This window comes from Schistocerca gregaria, chromosome 2, assembly GCF_023897955.1.
Source record: "Schistocerca gregaria isolate iqSchGreg1 chromosome 2, iqSchGreg1.2, whole genome shotgun sequence".
Taxonomy (NCBI): domain Eukaryota; kingdom Metazoa; phylum Arthropoda; class Insecta; order Orthoptera; family Acrididae; genus Schistocerca; species Schistocerca gregaria.
The window spans coordinates 424272052-424299416 of record NC_064921.1 but is presented as its reverse complement, the minus strand read 5'-3'; the positions used below and the strand labels follow the sequence as shown (position 1 = coordinate 424299416).

General features: G+C 43.3%; 1 long non-coding RNA gene across 1 annotated transcript in view; it reads right to left on the bottom strand.

Moving 5' to 3' along the window:
- The window catches only part of LOC126323919 (uncharacterized), a 41399-nt gene that overhangs the window by 12053 nt on the left and 1981 nt on the right, over window positions 1-27365 (bottom strand). The window contains exons 2-3 of the long non-coding RNA XR_007559751.1: window positions 25050-25107; window positions 9480-9691 (exon numbers count right to left, since the gene is read on the bottom strand). This is a non-coding gene — a long non-coding RNA (uncharacterized LOC126323919). The remainder of the gene's footprint in view (window positions 1-9479; window positions 9692-25049; window positions 25108-27365) is intronic.

Genomic DNA, 27365 nt, shown 5'->3' with positions numbered 1-27365 from the left:
CTGAAGCGAATCTAACACACTTCCGAGAACCCTGGAACTCCTACGTGTCTCTATATTCATTGCTGTGGATTCTGGAATGGAATGAAATTATGGCATTACACGTTGAGCACATTGTATTCCAGAAGCAATGTGACTCAATTACTTTCCTACGAGTGCTTCTTTTGTGAGTGATAGAACCTGATAAGATTAGCACAGCTTCCTTCCGTTGACGTTGTAAGTGGGCTGCTTCTGTGTTCAGCGCTTTGTAGCGCTTTGCATTGCAGCTCTGACTACGCTTTCTTTGTAAGAGACTCTGTGTCTGGTTGGACTCGTTGTTGGAAGATAATCACCAGTAGTGTTGGGCAGTTGGAAATTAGTCGCCAGCAGTGGTGGAAGTACTGTTGGGCAGTTGGAGGTGAACGGCCAGCGGTGATGGATGCTAGATGTGGGAAGTTAGCATTTATCGGTGGTAGATGTCCGAAGTGTTAGCGCAGGCTAACGATCAGTATGTGTTCGACTTGGAGATTGAATATTATTCATGATAATATACGTGTGTACTAGATGTCAATGACGATTTATGTTTGTGTCTGAACTGGATGTCACATTATTAACGTAAAAAATACATTATTTGGTTTGCAACAAAATCTCTCCTTTGCTAACCCCATGGCTATTAGTAGCTAGTGGCTTTAGTAGTTAGAATCTTTTATTTAGCTGGCAGTACTGAAGTTCGCTGTATTGTAGTAGTTCGCGTAATGAAGATTTTTGTGAGGTAAGTCCTTAATGAAATGTATAGGTTATTGTTAAGATTTCTTGTTAGTCAGGATCATTCTTTTGAATTAATTATTTGAAGTCAGGTTACCTTTTTTTTTTTTGAGCAGTCAGATTGCGTTGCGCTAGAATATTGTGGGTCAGTGATAAGAATAAGTACAGAGAAAGTAGGTTCACTTGCATTCAATTTCACTCAGCAGTTTAAATAAAATATTTAATAAAGAAGTTTCAGCGTTCAATAAGCGAGAGAGAGGTAGCGAAAAGGTAATATCTTGTGTCAGTCTCTTTCGGCTGCTCGGGTGGTTCAGGAGTCGAGCTGGACCCAGGGAGATTCGTTACCAGTTATTCTTGAAGTACAAGTTTCAAATTCGCTAACGGTTCATTTCGTACGTACTGCCTATGCGTGCGACATATTTTTTCTGCAATGAACATTGATTGAACCCTTGTTCTACTGTAATGTTATAACCATCATTTCGTGTTTCCGAACAACTCAGAGCTGTAATCTGTATTGTGTCAAACCCGGAAAGGAACTCCAATGGTGGACGCAACACCACGGACTGCATGAACTGTCGCATTTACTTATGTAACTCACAGACACCTTGTTAACGTTGGTGCCAATGATTTTTTTCTTAGATATTAATGAAGTGAAAAGAACACGTTTGTTATCAAGCGAACCGTGTGAGAAGATTGAGAATTAGTTCGTAGGGTGAACATAGCATGTTATCTTGGATGGAGTGCCGTCCACAGATGTTGAAGTAACTTCAGATGTGCCCGGAGAAACGTGTTGTGATCCTTGCTGCTCATGTCGTATGTTAATGACGTAAGACATTTCACAGATGATGTAGCTATAAAGAACTGTCTGAAAGAAGCTGCCCAAATATTCAATCGGATGTTGATAAGATTTCAAAGTGGTGCAGAAATGTCAACTTGCTTTAAATGTTCAGATATGTAAAACTGTGTTCTTCACAAAATGAAAGAAAAAACGTAGTATCCTAAGACTACAATATCAGTGAGTCACAATTTGAATCATCCAACTCACGCCGGCCGCGGTGGTCTCACGGTTCTAGGCGCGCCGTCCGGAACCATGCGACTGCTACGGTCGCAGGTTCGAATCCTGCCTCGGGCATTGATGTGTGTGATGTCCTTAGGTTAGTTAGGTTTAAGTAGTTCTAAGTTCTAGGGGACTAATGACCACAGCAGTTGAGTCCCATAGTGCTCAGAGCCATTTGAACCAGCCATCCAACTCACAAAAATACCTGTATGTTCTAATTTGTAGATGTATGAAACAGAACGATCGCGTATGCTCAGTCGGAGGTAAAGTAGGTGGTAGTTGATACAACACTGGAAGGATATTGCTTAGTAAACACCTGTGCGATCCATCTTAGAATATTACTCAATTGTGTGTGACACATACCAAATGTGGCCGAGCGGTTCTAGGCGCTTCAGCCTGGAACCGCGCGACCGCTACGGTCGCAGGTTCGAATCCTGCCTCGGGCATGGATGTGTGTGATGTCCTTAGGTTACTTAGGTTTACGTAGTTCTCAGTTCTAGGGGACTGATGACCTCTGATGTTAGGTCCCATAGTTCTCAGAGCCATTTGAACCATTTGAACATACCAAATAGGACTGGCAAGTGATACTGTACCTATGCAGAGAAGAGCAATACGAATATACACAGGTTTGTTTCACTGACTGGAGAGGGTCACGAAGATACCGAAAAACGTGAAATGGTAGACTCTGGAAGAAAGACGGTAACTATCTTGCCAAATCCTATTTCTAAGAATCTACTAAACCATTGTACTTCCCCTCCAGTTGGGAGCGTTAAACCAGATTTACACTGGTAACAGGGTGCACGGAAGAATTTAAATAAGATTTCTTAACGCGCCCCGTAGGCCAGTGGAACGAGAAGACGCCCCACCAACTGACAAAAAAAAAGTAACCTCTACCATATACACTCCTGGAAATGGAAAAAAGAACACCTTGACACCGGTGTGTCAGACCCACCATACTTGCTCTGGACACTGCGAGAGGGCTGTACAGGCAATGATCACACGCACGGCACAGCGGACACACCAGGAACCGCGGTGTTGGCCGTCGAATGGCGCTAGCTGCGCAGCATTTGTGCACCGCCGCCGTCAGTGTCAGCCAGTTTGCCGTGGCATACGGAGCTCCATCGCAGTCTTTAACACTGGTAGCATGCCGCGACAGCGTGGACGTGAACCGTATGTGCAGTTGACGGACTTTGAGCGAGGGCGTATAGTGGGCGTGCGGGAGGCCGGGTGGACGTACCGCCGAATTGCTCAACACGTGGGGCGTGAGGTCTCCACAGTACATCGCTGTTGTCGCCAGTGGTCGGCGGAGGGTGCACGTGCCCGTCGACCTGGGACCGGACCGCAGCGACGCACGGATGCACGCCAAGACCGTAGGATCCTACGCAGTGCCGCACGGGACCGCACCGCCACTTCCGAGCAAATTAGGGACACCGTTGCTCCTGGGGTATCGCCGAGGACCATTCGCAACCGTCTCCATGAAGCTGGGCTACGGTCCCGCACACCGTTAGGCCGTCTTCCGCTCACGCCCCAACATCGTGCAGCCCGCCTCCAGTGGTGTCGCGACAAGCGTGAATGGAGGGACGAATGGAGACGTGTCGTCTTCAGCGATGAGAGTCGCTTCTGCCTTGGTGCCAATGATGGTCGTATGCGTGTTTGGCGCCGTGCAGGTGAGCGCCACAATCAGGACTGCATACAACCGAGGCACACAGGGCCAACACCCGGCATCATGGTGTGGGGAGCGATCTCCTACACTGGCCGTACACCTCTGGTGATCGTCGAGGGGACATTGAATAGTGCACGGTACATCCAAACCGTCATCGAACCCATCGTTCTACCGTTCCTAGACCGGCAAGGGAACTTGCTGTTCCAACAGGACAATGCACGTCCGCATGTATCCCGTGCCACCCAACGTGCTCTAGAAGGTGTAAGTCAACTACCCTGGCCAGCAATATCTCCGGATCTGTCCCCCATTGAGCATGTTTGGGACTGGATGAAGCGTCGTCTCACGCGGTCTGCACGTCCAGCACGAACGCTGGTCCAATTGACTGCGACAGGTGGAAATGGCATGGCAAGCCGTTCCACAGGACTACACCCAGCATGTCTACGATCGTCTCCATGGGAGAATAGCAGCCTGCATTGCTGCGAAAGGTGGATATACACTGTACTAGTGCCGACATTGTGCATGCTCTGTTGCCTGTGTCTATGTGCCTGTGGTTCTGTCAGTGTGATCATGTGATGTATCTGACCCCATGAATGTGTCAATAAAGCTTCCCCTTCCTGGGACAATGAATTCACGGTGTTCTTATTTCAATTTCCAGGAGTGTAGTTCAGGGTAGTACGCACAGTACACGAGGGTGTATCATTAATAATTTAATATGAACGTATACGAGGGTTGCCCAGAAAGTTGTTGTTGTTGTTGTTGTGGTCTTCAGTCCTGAGACTGGTTTGATGCAGCTCTCCATGCCACACTATCCTGTGCAAGCTTCTTCATCTCCCAGTACCTACTGCAGCCTACATCCTTCTGAATCTGCTTAGTGCATTCGTCTCTTGGTCTCCCTCTACGATTTTTACCCTCCGCCCTGCCCTCCAATACTAAATTGTTGATCCCTTGATGACTCAGAACATGTCCTACCAACCGATCCCTTCTTCTAGTCAAGTTGTGCCACAAACTTCCCGTCTCCCCAATCCTATTCAGTACCTCCTCATTAGTTATGTGATCTACCCATCTAATCTTTAGCATCCTTCTGTAGCACCACATTTCGAAAGCTTCTATTCCCTTCTTGTCCAAACTATTTATCGTCCATGTTTCACTTCCATACATGGCTACACTCCATACAAATACCTTCAGAGCCCAGAAAGTATTGGGCCGCAATTTTTTTCTTAGCCGCAAACAATTCTACAAATGCGAAACTTTACGTATATATTATCTGAAGTCTCCTGAGTGAGCGCGCCAAGTCTCCGTCACTTGAGACAGATAGCGTAGCTGCAAGACAGTTTCAAAACGGACTCTGTAGGTGACGTAGGCTACAAGCAACGTGCCGTCATTGAATTTATCACTGCAGAGAAAGAAACTGTGCGGAATATTCACAAACGCTTGTGCAGTCCATGGAGCATCTGCAGCCACAGAAGTACAGTTAGTCGCTGGGCACGGACGGTGAGGTCATCAGAAGGCGGTTCGGCGGAGCTCCACGATTTGCAGCGGTCGGGGAGACCATCCGCGGCAGTCAAACATGGCATGTTGACGCGAGCTGATGTTGTCATTCGGGAGGACAGAGACATTACGACTCAGAAGTTGGCGCTGTATCTGTCACTAAGCAAAGGAAGTTCACACAGTGAAGCACTGGCTCCGTCACCAGGACATGTGTTGGTACCGACAGGGCATACACGCCTTTGTTTTGTGCAGGAGGGAGGCCACAGGACGGGATGGAGATTACGTCGAAAAATGGGGTGTGTAGAAAAAACACCATTCTTTCGTGTGTGTAATTCTCATTATGTTCAATAAATAATAGTTGAAGGGAAAAATGCGGTGCTTTACTTTCTGAGCAACCCTCGTAACAGTAGAATAAGTACAGATCACAGCTTCAACTGTGCTGTACACAACTCTACCGTTCAACACAAATGGTTCAAATGGCTCTAAGCACTTAACAGCTGAGGTCATCAGTCCCCTAGAACTTAGAACTACTTAAACCTAACTAACCTAAGGACATGACACACATCCATGCCCGAGGCAGGATTCGAACCTGCGACCGCAGGAACCGCTCGGCCACTCCGGCCGGCCGTTCAACCCATTCACCATACTTCAGTAGACATTTGCGCCATAGTTGAACCCAGACTAAAAAGCTAATTTGGAATAATTCGTGGTTTTCCTCCTTGACCCATTTTCTAGCAAATATTTTTTAACCTGATGATTACCAATAACTTCATCACCTCATCCTAGATGGCCACCTGTGATAGATGTTGTCGACGGCTGCTCCATCGTTTATCTACTATGTCCGTTTCCCGTTAAAGTGGGCTTCCTACGCGGCGTCTGAAACATGCGTCTGCCGTTTTGCGTTTCACGCTGAAGGGCTGACGCTTAGCTCGCTATTTCTATACAGGGTGTTACAAAAAGGTACGGCCAAACTTTCAGGAAACATTCCTCACACACAAATAAAGAAAAGATGTAATGTGGACATGTGTCCGGAAACGCTTAATTTCCATGTTAGAGCTCATTTTAGTTTCGTCAGTATGTACTGTACTTCCTCGATTCACCGCCAGTTGGCCCAATTGAAGGAAGGTAATGTTGACTTCGGTGCTTGTGTTGACATGCGACTCATTGCTCTACAGTACTAGCATCAAGCATATCAGTACGTAACATCAACAGGTTAGTGTTCATAACGAACGTGGTTTTGCAGTCAGTGCAATGTTTACAAATGCGGAGTTGGCACATGTCCATTTGATGTATGGATTAGCACGGGACAATAGCCGTGGCGCGGTACGTTTGTATCGAGACAGATTTCCAGAACGAAGGTGTTCCAACAGGAAGACGTTCAAAGCAATTGATCGGCGTCTTAGGGAGCACGGAACATTCCAGCCCATAACTCGCGACTGGGGAAGACCTAGAACGACGAGGACACCTGCAATGGACGAGGCAATTCTTCGTGCACTTGACGATAACCTGAATGTCAGCGTCAGAGAAGTTGCTGCTGTAGAAGGTAACCTTGACCAAGTAACTGTATGGAGACTGCTATGGGAGAACCAGTTGTTTCCGTACCATGTACAGCGTGTGCAGGCACTATCAGCAGCTGATTGGCCTCCACGGGTACACTTCTGCGAATGGTTCATCCAACAATGTGTCAATCCTCGTTTCAGTGCAAATGTTCTCTTTACAGATGAGGCTTCATTCCAACGTGATCAAATTGTAAATTTTCACAATCAACATGTGTGGGCTGACAAGAATCCGCACGCAATTGTGCAATCACGTCATCAACACAGATTTTCTGTGAACGTTTGGGCAGGCATTGTCGGTGATTGGGCCCCACGTTCTTCAAAATGGTTCAAATGGCTCTGAGCACTATGGGACTTAACATCTTAGGTCATCAGTCCACTAGAACTTAGAACTAGTTTAACCTAACTAACCTAAGGACATCACACACGTCCATGCCCGAGGCAGGATTCGAACCTGCGACCGTAGCAGTCGCGCGGTTCCGGACTGCGCACCTAGAACCGCGAGACCACCGCGGCCGGCTCCACGTTCTTCCACCTACGCTCAATGGAGCACTTTATCATGACTTCATACGGGATAATCTACATGTGCTGCTAGAACATTTGCCTTTACAAGTACGACACAACATGTGGTTCATGCACGATGGAGCTCCTGCACATTTCAGTCGAAGTGTTCGTACGCTTCTCAACAACAGATTCGGTGACCGATGGATTGGTAGAGGCGGACCAATTCCATGGTCTCTACGATCTCCTGACCTCAACCCTCTTGACTTTCATTCATGGGGGCATTTCAAAGCTCTTGTCTACGCAACTCCGGTACCAAATGTAGAGACTCTTCGTGCTCGTATTGTGGACGGCTGTGATACAATACGCCATTCTCCAGGGCTGCAACAGCGCATCACGGATTCCATGTGACGGAGGGTGGATGCATGTATCCTCGCTAACGGAGGTCATTTTGAACATTTCCTGTAACGAAGTGTTTGAAGTCACGCTGGTACATTATGTTGCTGTGTGTTTCCATCCCATGATTAATGTGATTTGAAGAGAAGTAATAAAATGTGCTGTAACATGGAAAGTAAGCGTTTCCGGACACATGTTCACATAACACATTTTCTTTCTTTGTGTGTGTGGAATGTTTCTTGAAAGTTTGGGCGTACCATTTTGTAACACCCTGTATATCGTCAGAGTATTTCAAGTGGAACATGGCGCAGTTCAGGCGTGTCCACGAACTCGTCAAAGAAATTATCAGAAGGATTTTTCTCTTAGATATCCACACCCAGTAAGTCCAGGCGAAAAACTAGCCTTAACACTACGGTGCACAAAATGAAAAATTGTTAATAATGCAGACAGTATAAGACTGAAAGTAGTATAATATAAAAATAAAACCAGAAACTGATCGCAATATTAAAACGGTTGGGAAGCTTGAATTTCAGTCTTTTTCTGATCAGGTTGTGCGACGACAGTGTTAGCCACAAGTGATGGCGTTGGAGTTGTTGAGTGTAAGTATTCGCTGATGAACGACGCACGGAAAAATAGGAGCCGGCCGAATGAAATACGATTTTCCAATTCGAGAAGCTTCTGCAGAGTTCTCATTTTCGCTTCGTTGATCAAATTATGACTCAGTTTTCTTACGCAGCTGCCGACACTCTCCACGAATGTCGCTTTTCTCCTCGAAGCATTATCCTTCACTGTTTGGTCCTTGTATAATGGTACCGACGCGAGGAAATTTTGAAACCATTTCCACTAACTTCTCATCTTCCATCACCGTATATAGTGCTTTTCTGTGGGATACGCTCACTTGTTGTCTTTTGAGGCTGCGTCTATACTGCTCTCCTGTAAGTTGCTCGGCTACAGACGCTTGCTGCTGCAGTGTCAGCCGCAGGCAGCTGACGTGTGGTGGGACATGCAACGTCGCATACTGCTGATTACAGCGCCCCGTGCACTTTTTTTGCGGATAATGCTAAAACAGCTTTACAATCGTGGATCAAGTAGCAAAAAATTGAATTTTACCTAACTGGTTGGTGGCTGGGTTCAATGAAGTCGTAAATGTGTGCGAATGGATGGTGACTATGCTGAATGGTTCTGTTGTGCAGGGAACTGATCTGTACTAATTCCACTGTTACATGTTCTCTACATCTCCATCTCCATCCATACTCCGCAAGCCACCTGACGGTGTGTGGCGGAGGGTACTTTGAGTACCTCTATCGGTTCTCCCTTCTATTCCCGTCTCGTATTGTTCGTGGAAAGAAAGATTGCCAGTGTGCCTCTGTGTGGGCTCTAATCTCTCTGATTTTATCCTCTACATCTCCATCCATATTCTGCAAGCCACCTGACAGTGTGTGTTCATTATTAAATCTTTTATACCACAGGAGACATTACTTTTTGATGCTGGCTTGTACACGTAGATGAAGACATCAATCTTTGTAAGGTACCTCTCGCTATGACGTGCTCCTAACACTGCAGCACTATTTATCACTGTCTGTGAATTCACAGCGACAGTAATAAGGGCCTGGGTTCTTTTCTCTCTAAACCGCCAGGATAGCCGAAAGCGCTAACGCTCTGCTTCCTGGACTCGGGTAGACGCGCTGGCGCCGGATCGAATCCGCCCGGCGGATTAACGAAGACGGCCGGTGTGCCGGTCAGCCTGGATGTGGTTTTTAGGCGGTTTTCCACATCCTACTAGGTGAATACCAGGCTGGTCCCCACGTCTCGCCTCAGTTACACGACTTGCAGACATCTGAAACACATTCACGCTCTTTCACGATTCTCACTAGATGCAGACAGTTGGGGTTCACTACTTCCGTCCCAGGCACGGGGTGGCGGCAGGAAGGGCATCCGGCCGTAACATTAACATGCCACATCCGATTAACCATGGCCGACCCTGCGTCACCGCAGGACAAGGCGCAAGCGATAGGTTCTTTTCTCTCCAACAGGAGAGTCCTTGTGAGAAAGGTTCACATTTAGGATAGAAACTTACGTTTTTCATAATCGTTTTCCTCTGCCGTTTAGCGTTAGGGCAGGCCCCCCTAGGCTGTTGTTCAGGGGACCTGGCTTCTTCCTCGCTGGGTGCCTCCTTCAGGTGGTGTTGCAAGGAGTCCAGTCGCAGGTCCTCGTGTTCTTCACGGGGTAACTGAGGACCCGGCAGCAGCGCCCGCTGACTGAGGTGTCCCGGTGCAAGCCACACGCCACCTGAAACCCATACAAACGTTTTATCAAATAATATCAGCAGCACTACAAGATTATTCGCTGATGATGCTACGCTTTACCATTAATAGAGTTCACAGCTTTTGTCACCTCTTTAACCACATCATTTAAATCAGAAGGTAAAATACTGGCTGCCAGAGCTTGTCGATGAAGAAAGCATCGTGTCCATGAAACAAATGACATTATCGATTTTAATTTCGGAACGACTCCACTTTTATTGCCAGTCATAGATTTAGCACCGTCACTAAAAACGGCGTTACATTTCATCCTATCAGTCTCGTAGTTGTGAGTGCTTTCTAAAACCATGTCGTACAAAAACTGCTCACTAGTGTTAGCAGGAAGTGCTTTGCATAATAAAATGTCTTCCCTGACACTCTCATCTGCTTCAGAGTGCACAAATACCATAAACTGCGCACCATATGGAATCAGTAGATTCGTCAGACTGTAAGGCAAACTGCGGACTCTACTTTACTTTTGCGATTAATTGATGTCGAATGTATTCAGCCATATCGTTTCTTCTGCTTTCAGTGCTATTATCGGAAAATTGTTTGCTTTTTACCTTATTTGCCTCCTGCTTACCTAGCATAATTTCAGTCACATCCCGGGCTGCTGAGAAAATAAGATTCCCGGCTTGTGTACGCGCCTTCCCTGCTTTAGCGATTCGATATGTGACTCAGTAACAGCTAACGCTTTCCGTTTGACACTGGATTTACAAAATATAATAGAAATATTGTTAAATCAGAAAACAAGTAATCCATAACATAACATTATTTTTAACCTACAAATAAGAATACTATTTTATTACCTGAATAATAGTAGTTTGCTGCTAATTACGGATTTTCAGTTTTCTATCGAAGAAATCCAACGGTTTGTCCATTTCCTTGGACTGTTTAACTGAGAGGTGACGCATAAGCTTTGATGGTTTCATACTCTCACGTGACTATAATTTGCCGTACAATACATATTGAGGTTTATTATTGGTCACAGTAAAACCATACTTCAAATAACTGTCGTCATAAAGTCTATTTTTTTCGATTTTGAGCCGCTTCTGCCATTGCCAAATGTAACAGACATGCAGGGCTGCGCAGGTATTTTGAGAAACGTCACCATTTTACCCACACAACTCGGAGCCAAGCACAAAGATGTAATAACCACGTCCGTACTCGCAGGCGTACTCGGACAGCTGACTGAAGTGAGCGAAAACGCGCACCCGCAGCTGGTTTTTCTCGCCACCACGCCTCCATCCTGCCCGCAGAGCGCTGGGGCCACCTTGCACAGTGCAGATGATTTCTCGAAAGGTGGAAGGAGTATATAGAGGGTCTATACAAGGGCGATGTACTTGAGGGCAATATTATGGAAATGGAAGAGGATGTAGATGAAGATGAAATGGGAGATATGATACTGCGAGAAGAGTTTGACAGAGCACTGAAAGACCTGAGTCGAAACAAGGCCCCGGGAGTAGACAACATTCCATTAGAACTACTGACAGCCTTGGGAGAGCCAGTCCTGACAAAACTCTATCATCTGGTGAGCAAGATGTATGAGACAGACTAAGAATATAATAATTTCAATCCCAAAGAAAGCAGGTGAGGATAGATGTGAAAATTACCGAACTATCAGTTTAATAAGTCACTGCTGCAAAATACTAACGCGAATTCTTTACAGACGAATGGAACAACTGGTAGAAGCCGACCTTGGGGAAGATCAGTTTGGATTCCGTAGAAATATTGGAACACTTGAGGCAGTACTGACCCTACGACTTATCTTAGAAAATAGACTAAGGAAAGGAAAACCTACGTTTCTAGCATTTGTAGACTTAGAGAAAGCTTTTGACAATGTTGATTGGAATACTCTCTCTCAAATTATGAAGGTGGCAGGGGTAAAATACAGGGAGCGAAAGGCTATTTACAATTTGTACAGAAACTAGATGGCAGTTATAAGAGTCGAGGGACATGAAAGGGAAGCAGTGGTTGGGAAGGGAGTGAGACAGGGTTGTAGCCTGTCCCCGAGACTATTGAAACTGTATATTGAGCAAGCAGTAAAGGAAACAAAAGAAACATTCGGAGTAGGTATTAAAATCCATGGAGAAGAAATAAAAACTTTGAGGTTCGCCGATGATATTGTAAAACAGTGTCTTGAAAAGAGGATATAAGATGAACATCAACAAAAGCAAAACGAGGATAATGGAATATTAGTTTGGACAAGAAGAGAATAGAAGCTTCCGAAATGTGGTGCTACAGAAGAATGCTGAGGATTACATTGGTAGATCACATAACTAATGAGGAGGTATTGAATAGAGTTGGGGAGAAGAGAAGTTTGTGGCACAACTTGACTAGAAGAAGGGATCGGTTGGTAGGATATGTTCTGAGGCATCAAGGGGTCACCAATTTAGTATTGGAGAGCAACGTGGAGGGTAAAAATCGTAGAGGGTGGCCAAGAAATGAATACACGAAGCAGATTCAGAAGGATGTAGGTTGCAGTATGTACTGGCAGATGAAGAAGCTTGCACAGGACAGAGTAGTATGGAGAGCTGCATCAAACCAATCTCAGGACTGAAGAGCACAACAACAACAACATAATAACAATAGAAAGAAAATTAAATCTGCTGCCTTTCAAATTACTGATATTTTCTCGTGGTTCTGAGGAAACGCCAGAATTTATATTCTAGGAATAAGGTCGTGTATTCAAGAAAATTAGAAAACACTTGTTTAGAGGAATACATCATCGTCGAATTAACATAAAAATTTTCAAAATGACTTGGACAAGACTTCCACGTCTCTCTAAGTGTGGATAAATGTAAGATAACGTCTGTAACAAAAAGGAAGATTGCTTATAGTATCCAGTTACTTGAAATAGTCCCCTCACATCGGTTAAGTATTTAGGGATAATACTAAAACCAATTTCCGCATCCGTAGCTGAGTAGTACTGCAGCAGTAGCAATAACTACCAGCAGCAGGTTTTCCTCTGTTAGTAGGAAGGAGAAAAGCCATACCTTGACTAATTTGTAGCCGCTTAAAAACAAGAGCCATCAAACGAACGTATGTTGGAAGCAGCACGGTCGAAGACATACCAAATTTAGAACGGATCGTTCGGTAAAAAGTGTCCAAATCGGTATCGAAAACGAAAGCTTTCAAAACCACAGTGCAAGCAGTTGAGGCAGCAGCGCATAACGTCACACCGACCACCGCACAGGCAATTGTTGAGCAGGGCGAATTCGACGCCGCACGTAGCGCAGCAAGCCGACGAAAGAACAGAAGCACCACCGCAAGAACGAAGTCTCGATAAGTAAAATGAGGAAAACAGTGCCTGTACACAGACAGAAGTATGTCCGTCCCAAGCCCAAAACAAACACGACAAAAGACTTTGTGATATTAAAAAATAGACAATCGAAGGGAAAGCGGAAGCTTGTTGCCAGTATAGGAAACTACGTCTGCGGCGCAGATACAAAAAATTCCGAAACTTAGCCCACAAAATTTTTCTGCGCTTCCTTTTACTTATGTACGGTGTCCTTCGAAATACTACCCTTCACAATTGATATACCGCTCCCAACGCTGTTTCCACTTCCTAAAGCAATCTTGGTACGTCTTGTGAAGCGCCGTCTGTGAATTTTCTTTTATCTCGTCTGTCGTCACATCTCTTCGTCCTTTCAACGTCTCAACATCATAATCGTAAACCCACGTCTCTTCACCAGTTATGATTCTCTTAAGAAACATCTCACGTGCGCTATCCAGAAACTCTTCATAGACTGCGAGGCGGAGGTCTTTCTGGTGTTGACTCATGGGCAGTGGGACCAACTTAGCGACAACACGATGTATTCCAAGATGCTGTGTCAGCATGATCGTGACATGGTCCACCTGAAGCGTCACATTCTCGTGCAGTCTCTCAGACAGTCGGTCTTCGGTTGGTACGCACAATTTCGTTGACGTCCCTCAGATGAGCATCATCAGTAGACGTCGAAGGGCGTCCTGAACGAGGGTCACTTGTAACTTCCATCCGCCATTTTTAAACCGTGTGAACCATTCATAACACCGAGTTCTGTTTACGTACTCATCGCCGTAGGCTTCCTGCATCACTTGGTGTGTCTCTGTAAAGGTTTCCTCAAGTCTCACGAAAATTTAATGCAGACTCGTTACTCCTCTAACTCTGCCATCTCGAATTTCGCAAACCGTGCGACACAACGTTCTACTCAATACAGAACGGAACAACAACTAACAGACATACAACAATGAAACTTCCGGCACTTACACATTAAACACTCGCTTATGCAGGGATACCAACGGCTTTTCGCTCCATCACACCATTGGCGCGAGATTCCGGAATTTATTGAACAGACCTCGTACATGGAAAGAAACAGAATACCCACTGGACGTTGTCCGTGCCATCAGGTGTGCGCGCACTGACGTGTTGTTGTTGTGGTCTTCAATCCTGAGACTGGTTTGATGCAGCTCTCCATGCTACTCTATCCTGTGCAAGCTTCTTCATCTCCCAGTACCTTCCGCAACCTACATCCTTCTGAATCTGCTTAGTGTATTCATCTCTTGGTCTCCCTCTACGATTTTTACCCTCCACGCTGCCCTCCAATACTAAATTGGTGATCCCTTGATGCCTCAGAACATGTCCCACCAACCGATCCCTTCTTCTAGTCAAGTTGTTCCACGAACTTCTCTTCTCTCCAATCCTATTCAATACTTCCTCATTAGTTATGTGATCTACCCATCTAATCTTCAGCATTCTTCTGTAGTACCATGTTTCAAAAGCTTCTATTCTCTTCTTGTCCAAACTATTTATCGTCCATGTTTCACTTCCATATATGGCTACACTCCATACAAATACTTTCAGAAATTACTTCCTGACACTTAAATCTATACTCGATGTTAACAAATTTTTCTTCTTCAGAAACACTTTCCTTGCCATTGCCAATCTATATTTTATATCCTCTCTACTTCGACCATCATCAGTTATTTTGCTCCCCAAATAGCAAAACTCCTTTACTACTTTAAGTGTCTCATTTCCTAATCTAATACCCTCAGCATCACCCGACTTAATTCGACTACATTCCATTATCCTCGTTTTGCTTTTGTTGATGTTCATCTTATATCCTCCTTTCAAGACACTATCCATTCCGTTCAACTGCTATTCCAAGTCCTATACTGTCTCTGACAGAGTTACAATGTCATCAGCGAACCTCAAAGTTTTTATTTCTTCTCACTGACGTGTATGAATGACGAAATAAATATTTTTGAATTGTACTTTATACTAAAAACAGCGTCACAATACATTTACGGGGGACTTCAAAAATGAAGTTACCCATGTTGCCCCACGCTAAGACCTCTGCGTAACAAGATAGATGCATTGTCAGAAGAGAAATCTCCCGGTCTCATGCATATGTTACCGGCCAAACCCAATTTTAGGATGAAATAGTTTCACCTATGTCAAACTCGTTCATCTGTTACCGATAGGATAAAACAGTTTAGCAAAACGCAATACATGAAGCTCAGTACCGCACAGGGCTTCACTACGCTAAGGGGGTTATAAATAAATAAAATAGAATATTCTAAATTCTTTGCTGTTTGTAATGATAAGAACCTGAACTGGGAGTCACGTACTACAGATCTTTTTAAAAGTCTCAACTTTGAAAATTTTGCGCTTCAGTCAATAACCAAATTTTGGAGATTAAAATGTGAAAAACCGAATTATTTTTCCTGTTTTAGTTCACCAATATTTTGTGGCATCATATTCTGGTGTAGCTCGTCATTGAGGAACAACGTAGAGGGTGCTGTAGATTGAACGCCGCTTTTCAATTAATACTATTATTAACACAGGTTCAAAAAGTGGTTCAAATGGGTCTGAGCACTATGGGACTTAACGTCTAAGGTCATCAGTCCCCTAGAACTTAGAACCTAACTAACCTAAGGACATCACACACATCCACGACCGAGGCAGGATTCGAACCTGCGACCGTAGCGGTCGCGCGGAACCAGACTGTAGCGCCTAGAACCGTTCAGGGACCCCGGACGGCCTGCATTTAAAAGATTTTATTATAATCCTAGTATAATTATTGTAGTAGACAAGTCAATCAAAAGCTGCGGAGAGACAAGTTTCTGGGGGAAACTTTGTAGGGTGAAAACAAAATGTATTCTCATTATCATGTGTTATCAGTAGACGAATATGCGGATTTGGTTAAACAAGTAGAAGACGCGGAAAAGTGGAAAAAATAACATCATTACAAAAAAGAAGCCGGCCGGAGTGGCTGAGCGGTTCTAGGCGCTACAGTCTGGAACCGCGCGACCGCTACGGTCACAGGTTCAAATCCTGCTTCGGGCATGGATGTGTGTGATGTCCTTACGTTAGTTAGGTTTAAGTAGTTCTACGTTCTAGGGGACTGATGACCTCAGACGTTAGGTCCCATTGTGCTCAGAGCCATTTGAACCATTTTTGAACAAAAAGGAAGACTGAAACGATTTGCTGTTTTGAAAATTGGTGATGTGAAAAATCGCATTGCACAGTGTGAAGGGAATATAAAATACTTTGTTCCAGCTGATGAAGTTCATGATGTGATTGACGCGGCTCATGTAGCTGGGGTCTTGGTGGTCGCGATAGGATGTTAGCCGAGACATCAAAAAAGTATGCCAATATCACAAAGAAAATGATATGCCTCTATTTATTAATGTGTGATTTTTGTCAACAACAGAAGAAAAAAAGAAAAGAGAGCTAGTTTCAAAGCCAATTCTCCATTCTGAAATGAATAGCAGATGCCAAGTCGATTTTATTGATTTCCAAACACAGTCAGACGGGAATTTAAAATTAATTCTAGTTTACGAAGACCATCTCACAAAATTTGTTTTCCTTCGTTCATTAACAACAAAGAGGGCTGTAGAAGTGGCTTATCATTTGAATGACGTATTCCTAACTGTACGGGCGCTGTTCATTCTTGAACCTGATAATGGCAGAGAATTTGTCAATAATGTTATAAGTGAATTCGCAAATCTTTGGTCTGAACTGAAAATTGTGCGTGGAAAACCAAGGCACAGCCAAAGTCAGGGTTCTGTTAAACGTGCTATTGAAAATATGTTAAGTTCTTGGTTAAAGGACAACAATTCGACGAAGTGATCAGAACGATTAAGGTATGTCCGTTTGATGAAAATTCGAGCCTACCACTCTGGCATAAAACTATCACCATAGAAAGCATTATCCAGAATCGAACCTAGAATAGGACTTCCCACTTGCTCGTTGCCTCAAGAACTCAAACGATATTCAGAATGAACATGACCTAAAGAAGGCAATCGAAGATGACAGCAATAGTGAACAGTACGATGACAGTGATGACGATAACATTGTGAAAACTGACACAAAGAACTTTCAAAATGCTATAAAAATTGCGACAGAAAATTAAAAAAAAAACAAGCTAAGAGAATGAAAGCTTCCTCTGACAAATCCCATCTACCATCTTACATTGGAGACAACGTAACCGTACCTATTCCAGGAGTAGATAAAGGCAGAGGTGACCTTCGAAACATAATTGGAGTAATACTTCAAAAGACTGATGAGGTCATATAAAAAGTTGGCACCAAACATGGCCTACTTGAAAAACATTATTGCAAGTATAATTTTTTTAAAATATTCCATAATTTTTTGTAATAAATTATTAAAAAATATTTGTTTAAACGTCTTTTTTTATTTTTTAGAACTGTTTTCGACGTCTGCATTCAGAAGTTTTAAGATGTGGGAGATATGAACCAGGATATTGCAATATATTTAAGAACTGCGGCCACAAAACATTCTGTTAGATCAGGATAAGGCTTCGTGAAACGCAGTTGCATGAAAAACTATACAAGAAACAAATGCAATTGTAAGAAAAACGAAGTACTCTGCAATTCTAAGTGCCATCAAAGTAAACCTTTTAAAAGTAAGTCAATAAGCAAATTGCAGATAAATTGATTTCTGTGGATGGATAGATGTAAGTTGATCTAGTTATGGGTGTGAAATTACTGATTAGTTAATAAATAACTTTAATTAATCATATTGAATATTTTATTTCTATACCTTTATTCAGTTTACTTTGAAAAGCATATAGAAGATAAAAACTACGTGAAATTAGTTCAGACTAGGACTTACCAGTTTAACCTAAAGCATGTAAATTCTAACTAGGATAAACCGATTCGACCTAGGCTAAACTGTTTTATCCTGTCGGTAACAGGTTGAACGAGTTTGACCTAGGCGAAAGTTATTGTTGTTGTGGTCTTCAGTCCTGAGACTGGTTTGGTGCAGCTCTCCATGCTACTGTATCCTGTGCAAGCTACTTCATCTCCCAGTTCCTAATGCAACCTGCATCCTTCTGAATCTGCTTAGTGTATTCATCTCTTGGTCTCCGTCTACGATTTTTACCGTCCACGCTGCACTCCAATACTAAATTGGCGATCCCTTGATGCCTCAGAACATGTCCTACAAACCGATCCCTTCTTTTTGTCAAGTTGTGCCACAAACTCTTCTTCTCCCCAATCCTATTCGATAACTCCTCATTAGTTATGTGATCTACCCATCTAATCTTCAGCATTCTTCTGTAGCACCACATTTCGAAAGCTTGTATTCTCTTCTCGTCCAAACTATTTATCGTCCACGTTTCACTTCCATACATGGCTACACTCCATACAAATACTTTCAGAAAAGACTTCCTGACATTTAAATCTATACTCGATGTTACAAATTTTTCTTCTTCAGAAACGCTGTTCTTGCCATTGCTACTCTCCATTTTATATCCTCTCTACTTTGACCATCATCAGTTATTTTGCTCCCGAAATAGCAAAACTCATTTACTACCTAAAGTGTCTCATTTCCTAATCTAATTGCCTCAGCATCACCCGATTTAATTCGACTGCATTCCATTATCCTCGTTTTGCTTTTGTTGGTGTTCATCTTATACCCTCCTTTCAAGACACTGTCCATTCCGTTCAAATGCTCTTCCAAGTCTTTTGCTGTCTCTGACAGAATTACAATGTCATCGGCGAACCTCAAAGTTTTTATTTCTTCTCCATGGATGTTAATACCTACTCCGAACTTTTCTTTTGTTTCCTTTATTGCTTGCTCAATATATAAACTGATTAACATTGGGGATAGGCTACAACCCTGTCTCACTCCCTTCCTAACCACTGCTTCCCTTTCATACCCCTCGACTCTTATAACTGCCATCTGGTTTCTGTACAAATTGTAAATAGCCTTTCGGTCCCTGTATTTTACCCCTGCCACCTTCATAATTTGAAAGAGAGTATTCCAATCAACATTGTCAAAAGCTTTCTCTAAGTCTACAAATGCTAGAAACGTAGGTTTGCCTTTTCTTAATCTGTTTTCTAAGATAAGTCGTAGGGTCAGAATTGCCTCACGTGTTCCAACATTTCTACGGAATCCAAATTGATCTTCCCCGAGGTCGGCTTCTATCAGTTTTTCCATTCGTCTGTAAAGAATTCGCGTTAGTATTGTGCAGCTGTGACTTATTAAACTGATAGTTTGGTAATTTTCACATCTGTCAACACCTACTTTCTTTGGGATTGGAATTATTATATTCTTCTTGAAGTCTGAGGGTATTTCGCCTGTCTCATACATCTTGCTCACCAGATGGGACTGACTGTCCCAAGGCTGTCAGTAGTTCTAATGGAATGTTGTCTACTCCGGGGACCTTGTTTCGACTCAGGTCTTTCAATGCTCTGTCAAACTCTTCACGCAGTATCATATCTCCCATTTCATCTTCATCTACATCCTCTTCCAGTTCCATAATATTCTCCTCAAGTACACCCCCCTTGTATAGACCCTCTGTATACTCCTTCCACCTTTCTGCTTTCCCTTCTTTGCTTAGAACTGGGTTTCCATCTGAGCTCTTGATATTCATACAAGTGGTTCTCCTTTCTCCAAAGGTCTCTTTAATTTTCCTGTAGGCAGTATCTATCTTACCCCTAGTGGGATAAGCCTCTACATCCTTACATCTGTCATCTAGCCATCCCTGCTTAGCCATTTTGCACTTTCTGTCGACATCATTAGTTCATCCTAAAATCGGGTTTGCCAGGTGACACACACACGGCTCCGTTGCGGTACAGGTACAGGTGCATCGCAGTGTGGGAGCGAAACGGCGCGGGCAACAGGACACGTACTCCGAAGTTGAAGTACGCGCGACGGCGCGGTTCTTGTGGACAAAACGTCTGAAATGCACACTGATTCACCCTGAAGTTTTTGTGGTATGTGGACTAAATGCAATGTCGCGTCCAGTCGCAGTGGCAAGGTGCCGACAATTTAGTAAAGGCCATACACACTTTGGCGATGATGATTGGGAAGGAAGGCCATGGACATCCGCAACACATGACAATGTCCAGGCAATGCACGAAATGAGTCGCAGTACTTTATTATAACGCTTGCTGTGCAAAACCAGCTAAATTAAAAATAACAGTACGATATTCATAAACGTAACACTAGAAGAGAAAACAGCCTTCGCCGTCCATAGCTTAATCCTGTTCATCCACAGAAAGGAGCAAAGTATGCAGCAACTAAAATATGTGACTACCTCTTTGAATCAAAGGTGCAGACAGACAGTTAAAACAATTTTAAAAACAAATGTAAATCATTTCTGCTTGACAACTCCTTCTACTCCACAGACGAACTTCAGAACAATACCTACGTGCTGTTAATCATATTCATTTTTTTAAGATAATGTAAAAATCGAACTATGTAAGGTGCCAGCATGCATAGGTGTCCGCAGAATTTTTTCCAAGGTGGGGAAAAAATCTGAAATTTCCGTTGTTGACATAGCTAATTCGATGAGTCTGAGAACACATCGTGGCACATTAGTAAATATATAGAAGGAAAACAAAACTAATTGTATCTCAAATGACTGATAATTATCCACTTTGTAATTTTAAGGTATATTACTTTGGTACCTAAACGGCATGCATTTTTCAATAGTGTGGAGTCTTTTAATATTATTTATTTGCATATGAGTGCTACCACGGTTATTCAACAATCCGAAATTATGTCGTCGGCGTAACACATGAGTTACGATATACAATAGGTATAAAATATTTACAACAAAATTATTATACTCGAATAATGTTAAGCCCTCCCCCCATGAACCATGGACCTTGCCGTTGGTGGGGAGGCTTGCGTGCCTCAGCGATACAGATGGCCGTACCGTTGGTGCAACCACAACGGAGGGGTATCTGTTGAGAGGCCAGACAAACGTGTGGTTCCTGAAGAGGGGCAGCAGCCTTTTCAGTAGTTGCAGGGGCAACAGTCTGGATGATTGACTGATCTGGCCTTGCAACATTAACCAAAACGGCCTTGCTGTGCTGGTACTGCGAACGGCTGAAAGCAAGGGGAAACTACAGCCGTAATTTTTCCCGAGGACATGCAGCTTTACTGTATGATTAAATGATGGTGGCATCCTCTTGGGTAAAATATTCCGGAGGTAAAATAGTCCCCCATTCGGATCTCCGGGCGGGGACTACTCAGGAGGATGTCGTTATCAGGAGAAAGAAAACTGGCATTCTACGGATCGGAGCGTGGAATGTCAGATCCCTTAATCGGGCAGGTAGGTTAGAAAATTTAAAAAGGGAAATGGATAGGTTAAAGTTAGATATAGTGGGAATTAGTGAGGTTCGGTGGCAGGAGGAACAAGACTTCTGGTCAGGTGACTACAGGGTTATAAACACAAAATCAAATAGGGGTAATGCAGGAGTAGGTTTAATAATGGATAGGAAAATAGGAATGCGGGTAAGCTACTACAAACAGCATAGTGAACGCATTATTGTGGCCAAGATAGATACGAAGCCCACACCTACTACAGTAGTACAAGTTTATATGCCAACTAGCTCTGCAGATGATGAAGAAATTGAAGAAATGTACGATGAAATAAAAGAAATTATTCAGATAGTGAAGGGAGACGAAAATTTAATAGTAATGGGTGACTGGAATTCGAGTGTAGGAAAAGGGAGAGAAGGAAACATAGTAGGTGAATATGGATTGGGGCTAAGAAATGAAAGAGGAAGCCGCCTGAAAGGGAAGCAGTGGTTGGGAAAGGAGTGAGACAGGGTTGTAGCCTCTCCCCGATGTTATTCAATCTGTATATTGAGCAAGCAGTAAAGGAAACAAAAGAAAAATTCGGAGTAGGTATTAAAATTCATGGAGACGAAGTAAAAACTTTGAGGTTCGCCGATGACATTGTAATTCTGTCAGTGACGGCAAAGGACTTGGAAGAGCAGTTGAACGGAATGGACAGTGTCTTGAAAGGAGGATATAAGATGAACATTAACAAAAGCAAAACGAGGATAATGGAATGTAGTCAAATTAAATCGGGTGATGCTGAGGGAATTAGATTAGGAAATGAGACACTTAAAGTAGTAAAGGAGTTTTGCTATTTAGGAAGTAAAATAACTGATGATGGTCGAAGTAGCGAGGATATAAAATGTAGACTGGCAATGGCAAGGAAAGCGTTTCTGAAGAAGAGAAATTTGTTAACATCGAATATAGATTTATGTATCAGGAAGTCGTTTCTGAAAGTATTTGTTTGGAGTGTAGCCATGTATGGAAGTGAAACATGGACGATAACTAGTTTGGACAAGAAGAGAATAGAAGCTTTCGAAATGTGGTGCTACAGAAGAATACTGAAGATAAGGTGGATAGATCACGTAACTAATGAGGAGGTATTGAATAGGATTGGGGAGAAGAGAAGTTTGTGGCACAACTTGACTAGAAGAAGGGATCGGTTGGTAGGACATGTTTTGAGGCATCAAGGGATTACAAATTTAGCATTGGAGGGCAGCGTGGAGGGTAAAAATCGTAGAGGGAGACCGAGAGATGAGTACACTAAGCAGATTCAGAAGGATGTAGGTTGCAGTAGGCACTGGGAGGTGAAGCAGCTTGCACAGGATAGAGTAGAAGGGAGAGCTGCACCAAACCAGTCTCAGGACTGAAGACAACAACAACAATGTTAAGCTGCCACTGAAATTAAATAACAAAAATATAAAAATTCATAAAAATTCAGAAAATTCTGTTGGATTTCAACAAAAAGAACGCACAAAATGTCACTTCACTGTAACACGGAATAGAAAAACAGGGAATCAAATTTAACACTTACTTAACATTTATGGGATCAATAAAATCTTGTTGGTTTGCGGAACTTCACATTTGACCACGTTTATTGATTTACTGCATTACTTCCATGATTTATACATACCTTTGATGTTGACCGGCGTAAATGAAGTTGAATAAAATGTGTTCTGAATGCTACATTTTTTTTGGTTTGGTTGGAAAGAGGGGAACTCATGGCAGCATTCGACTAGATGAATGTGAGAAATCTCCCAAAACCGGCCGCAAATCGGCCGGTGCAACCAACGATTTACAACCTCAGACTGAACCATAACAGCCTTCGTATCTTCAGTTTACCACTTTATTGTGCAGTCCGGCCATATGGATTCCAGAATTCATACTCTATGAAAGTATCTGGAGCTGTGTTGCACCTCATAGAGATTGAGAAGGTCTCAGTCCCTAAAGAGGACACGTTTTCGACCTTGAAATTTAACATCTTTTTCTTCTCTTCCATTGTGGAAAAGGTATTGCCTTTTGCGACCGACAAACTTAACGACCAAGGTTAAGTATAGACGTACACACCTACAGTACATCATGGTCCTGTTCTGTACAGGGCAGTGCAGCAGGTCTGCCGCGTAAAAACTGAATGTACGAGTGTTGACCAGAAAGTAATGTATCGCATTTTTTTCTCAGCTGCAAATGTGAAACGTTACGTACGTATTATCTGAAGTCTCCTGAGCGAGCGCCCCAAGTTTCCGTCATTTCCGACAGACAGCGTAGCTGCAGGACAGTTTCAAAATGGCGTTTGTAGGTGACGTAGGTTACAAGCAACATGTCGTCATTGAATTTCTCACTGCAGAGAAAGAAACTGTGGGGAATATGCACAGACACTTGTGCAAAGTCTATGGAGCATCTTCTGTCGATGGAAGTACAGTTAGTCGCTCGGCAAGGAGGGTGAGGTCATCAGAAGGCGTTGCGCGGGGTATCCGCGTGGTCTCGGGCGCCTTGTCACGGTCCGCGCGGCTACCCTCGTCAGAGGTTCGAGTCATCGCTCGGGCATGGGGGTGTGTGTGTGTGTGTGTGTCGTCCTTAGCGTAATTTAGTTTAAATTAGATTAAATAGTGTGTTAGCTTAGGGACCGATGACCTCAGCAGTTTGGTTCCTATAAGACCTTACCACAAACTTCCAATTTTTTATGAGAAGGCGACTCGGCGGATCTCCACGATTTGCAGCCGTCGGGGAGACCATCCACGGCTGTCACACCTGACATGCTGCAGCGAGCTGATGTCATTCATTAAATAATGCCAGTCGTGGAAGACATTTTGAGGACGATGAGTAGGTGACTCACAAAAAAAAAAAAAAGTTCAAATGGCTCTGAGCACTATGGGACTTAACGTCAGTGGTCATCAGTCTCCTAGAACGTAGAACTAATTAAACCTAACTAATCTAAGGACATCACACACATCCATGCCCGAGGCAGGATTCGAACCTGCGACCGGAGCGGTTACGGGTGATTCACACAGTGAAGCACTGGATCAGTCATTAGGACAAGGATTGGTACCGTCAGGGCAAACACGCCCTTGTTTCGTGCTGGAGGAAGGCCATGGAACGGGATGGAGATTACGTGGAAAAATAGGGTGTGTAGATAAAGCACCGTTCTTTCGTGTGTGTAATTCTGATTACGTTCAGTAAAGAATAGTTGAAGAAAAAATGCGCTGCATTACTTTCTGGGCAACCCTCGTATATTCAGCATATCATCATGGGTCTAATCGTCCACACAAAACGGTAAAGTACTGTTGTGATTCCGTTGTGCAATCTGCAATATCATAAAGGCTACACGAGGAAGTGATAGATAAAAGATTGAGGACGCTATTTCGGAATATTTCTGAAAAGTTTCGTTTACGTCGTAATTGGAAATCGCCGTCGCATTTGGAATCGGCTTGATTTCCCATGAACAGTGCGACAACCAAAAAAATCGAAGATATATAGCGCCAGGGACAGCAGTGTTAAATTTGCAGTTAAGTAGGGTAGCTGATAGAAATGTATGAGAATTCTGTATTGAAGACAGCCTCTACTCATGTTCTAGGAGAGCAAATTTCCCCCTCTTGTCCCATCCCCTTCCCATCCTTGCGGACGGCTATTCCAATACAGTATATAGCGATATTTTCATTCGGAGAATCAGTGATACTTGTAAAAATACCCAAATATATCTCATCGACTTGTAGTACGTATGATACACGGAATATGCAAACGCCTAACTACATAACTTGGTTCTCACCTCTGAGGCAGCTCTTGGGCGCACATCGCTTTCCTGGTAGTTCGCGTTTTGTACACCCCTGCAACAGAAGAAAACATCAGATATACTTATCTGGGTGAGCCACACATGCTTGCCAAGTAAAAGGTTTGTGGAAATTTCTGAATTCGTGGACGTGTACCAACTCCAATTCTCGCTGCAGCATTTGGTGTGATACTGGATGACAGAGGTCATAAAAATATTACCACGTCGATTCGGCGCTGTGTTCTACTCTACTAAGCTGCTGAAAAGAAGCTACTGCAGTAAGCACTCAGAACTAGACAGAATTTGTAATATTTGTGGCAGTTCGGTGGTGTGGACAGTTCTACTCCTTCAGTGCTGTGCTATGTGTGCTTCTGCGACTTGAAGATGCCAGTGAATATCATTTGAAATAATGCGACATCAAGAGCCTGAAGTAAGAAAACTACATTTCTCTTGCGCCCGTTTTCATTGTTACAGTTCAAAAAAATGGTTCAAATGATTCTGAGCACTACGGGATTTAACATCTATGGTCATCAGTCCCCTAGAACTTAGAACTACTTAAACCTAACTAACCTAAGGACATCACACAACACCCAGGCATCACGAGGCTACAAACAGTAATTCACAGATAAAATGGAAATATGTGAGCAGTTTCGTAAAACTGATAATGGGGATGAATTAAACATCCACCAGATGACGCTTTCGGCATTTATGAGATCCTTTAGACACACTGTTCCTCCAGAGCTCTTTTTGCGAAAAGCCTCACTGTAAACACTGACGTGTGTAATATTTGTATGCGCCCTTCAAAAACTATGTTATGCTGGAGAGAAGAAATAAAAAGTTTAATGCACAACTGCGAAAGGTCGCGTGTTATGACTTATTTGACAGACCCGATTCCCAGATACGTGGAAACGATTGTACAGAACAATTCGAAATGAACATGGCAGTTACAAACGGCTGTAACTATTTAACGCATAACAACATGTCGACAAGAATTATACAGAATAAATGTCATCAGCAAAAATGCACTCTGCGTGTTCCAGTGTGATCCTGGAAAAATAATCTAATGATGTGAAATGTATACTTCGAAAAACAAGTATTAGAGTTTAGTGAGACGCAACACTTTTTCTCTTGGGAAACGATAGAGGAGGAAATCGGCTGTGAGCAGTTCAAGGAGAATCATATTGACGTCAGCAAAAAGAGTGTTACAGAACACAGGACAGTTACTCAATACCAACACAAAATAACGTGGTCGTATGCAATGAAAAAAATCGCCGCAGGTTGCAACCTGCACCACGCAAGTAACGAGCAGCCCTTAGTGGCTCGCTATCACAGTTTTCTTTTTCTTAAATATCTTTGAGACTAATGCCATTTTGGCATATTTATTATTTTATAAATGACATATAAGTACTGTCAGTCTTTTACGATGATTCCGTACTTATACCCTATCATATGTTTTTAGTATTATTCTATGACAGTGTTAGCAGTGTTGAAATCAGGTTAATTTGTTAAAAATAGTGACCGAGGGCTGTTTTTCTTTCACGGTCTCCGAGCGTGCAGCCATGTACAAAATTTTGTAACAGCCTTAGCTTATTCCTGATGACTAGCATCTTGCCTCGGCTTCACACGAATTGCACTAACGAGGGAAACTTCCCATTGCAGCCCGTTAGATTTAGTGGTAAGATGCCCCAATGGATGTTGTTGTTGTTGTTGTGGTCTTCAGTCCTGAGACTGGTTTGATGCAGCTCTCCATGCTACTCTATCCTGTGCAAGCTTCTTCATCTCCCAGTACCTACTGCAACCCACATCCTTCTGAATCTGCTTAGTGTATTCATCTCTTGGTCTCCCTCTACGATTTTTACCGTCCACGCTGCACTCCAATGCTAAATTTGTGATCCCTTGATGCCTGAGAACATGTCCTACCAACCGATCCCTTCTTCTTGTCAAGTTGTGCCACAAACTCCTCTTCTCCCCAATCCTATTCGATAACTCCTCATTAGTTATGTTCGCCCCCGATCGGACCTTACTTTCCGAATAGCCCTCGTATGAAGTAGTACTGGAGACGTAGGAAGACTGCATACTTCCTCCACATTGGGGAAACGTTTGGTAAGCCTCACAATGAGGCATCCCACTACACATTTACTTGTGAATTCCTAGTTTATAGTAAGGAATCACTCTGTGCGGAACAGGTGTGATAACACGATTAGAAGTGCATCACCAGACTCTCACAAGGCTCGATGCTAGTTCCCATATTATGTACATTATCTATGGTAGAAATAGAGTGAGTCAGCCAGAATGTGGGGACATTACATTATATGT